Source organism: Theobroma cacao, chromosome 6 (assembly GCF_000208745.1).
Source record: "Theobroma cacao cultivar B97-61/B2 chromosome 6, Criollo_cocoa_genome_V2, whole genome shotgun sequence".
Classification (NCBI taxonomy): Eukaryota; Viridiplantae; Streptophyta; class Magnoliopsida; order Malvales; family Malvaceae; genus Theobroma; species Theobroma cacao.
Genome location: NC_030855.1, coordinates 18,362,411 through 18,365,584, shown reverse-complemented (window position 1 = coordinate 18,365,584; position 3,174 = coordinate 18,362,411).

Genomic DNA, 3,174 nt, shown 5'->3' with positions numbered 1-3,174 from the left:
CATATAGTAAAATAATAATAGTATATAAATATATATATATATATTATAGAGGAGAGAGAGAGAGGAGGAGAGAGAGAGAGAGAGTGAAGAGGAAGTATTTCGACTCGAATTTAATTTTTTATTCAAATTTCACCTCATCTTTATCAATTAAGTGAAGTCTGATTATGATGAATATTGTTAAGTCATAATTTACAAATAACGCTATAATTAGTTGTAACTTGCTTGTAGATGAGTTACAAAAAAAATACTAATTTTAAATGAGTAAAGTACATAATGGAATTTACCTTCGAAAATTTAGCATTTTAAGCAATTTCTTGGAAAATGCAGCATCATGAGATAGATGGAAAATTGGAAGAGATCTTCTATAACAATCCTAATACTGTTTTAGTATGATGAAAATAAGTAGATGATGTCTTGATGGACTACCCTCTCCATGTATAATACCAAGAGGGTTAAAGCAAACTTCGAAAAGTCTACAGAAATGAATGATAAGGTCTAAATTTGGGCGGCAAGAAACCACGACAAAATGGGTTATGATTGTTTAATTGGGGGGAGTATGATTGTGATAATTAGAAGCATGGAGTTGCTAGCTAAAAAGCAAGATGTTGATAACAACCACCATTCAAAAGCCTCTTTTGTTCGCTATTATTGGTTGAAGGAATAAACTATTTTGTATTCATGATGCAATGCATACATAGGGTTTATCTTCTAGAAGAACGTACCTCTTCTCCGCAAAGGGAGTTCCTTATTTTATTCTCAAACCAATTACATTAGTTAAGAATCCTTTTCAATTAGGGATTGGGAGTCTACTTACTTTGAATTTAATGATGATCTCTTTATATGAGTCATCTTGATTCTGGATTAAATCAAGATTATACAAACTAAAAGAATTAAGCGTTATTTTTTTTCACACGCATGCGCATAGATACTCCAATAATTAAATAATAGTTATGAGATCCTGTAACGCATTTATGTGGCATTTCATTCGTTAACATTCACATAAAAATTCTTTAAGCAAATCTTACAAAACGAAGAATTAAGCAGTCAAGAATATTTTCTATCAAATGATAAACTCTTCATTCTGAGTTGAATTCTAAACCACTGCTTTGGTGGTGCTAATTGCTATGTTGAAAAGTTTTAAGGATCTGATTTTTAATAAAAGCATGCATATTCCTCCTTGAGAAGTTGCCTTATTTCTTATTAAGAACATGATTAATTCATTGCCCACCAACTGCACAGGGAGCACTACTTGGCCAACACTTGCACAATTACATTCTGCAGATAAGGAGCACATCAATCATATATAGATGTTGATACTTGGCAGTGACTAATAATTAATACGACCAATCAGATGTCGCCATTAATATTACGAGTTTAGGTAATTGGATAAAGCAAAGCCATAGGACAATTACTTTATGGTACAAACTCACCATTGAGTTCAATAAATGCAAAACAAAAGGGCAAATACTCATTTTCCTTCTAATAAAACTACAATCCGTTTATTAATTGTAGTTAGGGTTGGGCTGAGGTAGATGTTATCCCTTCTCCTCCCCACCCACACTACCTTTATGTCGCATTCCCTCTTGATTCCATATCATACTTTATTTTTCTCAATCCATTTTTTTTTCATATAAAAACAAAAGTCTTAATTGATGTGAGAATAGAAAAATGAGGCATGTAGATGTAGTCACCCCTATAATCAAAGCGATGGGATCAGCATTTCCTTTTAAAGATTAAGTTTATGATCTCTTAAGAATCCACATATATGCATGCTACATAAACCAATCATTTTACAAAAGACTATGCCAAGTATTTGAGATTTGTCGATATTCTATAATGCGTATGTGATGTTACGAAAGGCACCCAACATTTGTAATTTCCAAACTCGAATTTGGGATAAGAAGATAAAATTTTATATAACAAAAGAGAATTACTTTTTATAATCTAATATTCAATCATATGCATTTAAAAAAATATGCATGTTTCACAAATTTATAACTCATATAGCATTTTTTAAAAAATTTAATTCATATAACATTTCAAGTGTTTCATTTCTAACCCATGTATCAAAAGTTGTGATTATTGCTCTATCCACACACATCAAAAGGAAACAAAATCACTATTGCAAGGACTATACAATGAGCACAAAAATGATGCAAAACCCCAAATTTGACATGAAAACCTTGCATAAAATATTCTTAGAACAAGGTACAAGGACAGTGGCATCTCTCGATTATCAAAGTGCTTTTCTTGTCACGTATCTACCATATAGCATATTGCCTTTACCAATCGAGAAAAAGCCCATATGCTCGGAAATGATAAGTGTGAACGCATTATTCGCCGTTAAATTATATTTGTTCTATTATATTATGTTATTTCATAATAGGGGAAAAAATATGCCATGGTACAATGATCTCAAGCCTTTTGTTCCTTACCATCAGAATTCTTGTCCTTTATCATTTCATGTCCTTTAAACATTTGTACACGAAGCCCATTGCTTTGACATTTGGATGCTGATGACAGAAAGAAGGAAAAGACGTGACAAAAGAGATAAACTTTCAAAAAGAATGTTCTCAATAGGTGTACACAAATCTCCTCTTAAATTAATACACCAAGAAAAACACACTTTTGTGCTTTTATGTTAAGAGGTATACTTTGTCTCCTTTTATACACACATTTAAACAAGTTAAGGATAAGTTTATTGCATGCAGTAAGTATTATTTAAGGAAAGAATTAAGATGCAAAAATATGAAGCTCTTTTAGTTTTAATTTGTTTATATTTTCTTTATTTTTTTCTGAAAAAAAAAAGGTACTATAAACTTTGAATTCTTTATTCTTCTTGAATTTCTCATATGTTATAAGTAATTTATTCGTTAAAAACATTGGTGCTTCTGCGGAATTTACCTACTACGCAATAAGCACTTGCCGCAACATCAATTCAATCTTTGTCATATGTAGTACATAATCTATTCACCAATTTTTTTTTTTTTAGAAAAATACTCTAAGAGAAAAAAACATTGGTGTCTATGTGGAAATTACCTACCACGAACTTTGCTGCAACATCAAAAATTTTCAAGTATTGATGACGGCATATGCTACAAAGCAATAGGGTTTCACTAAATCATGACCAATTATTCAAAAAAAATGTGTTCTTATTATTATTTAATTCATAAA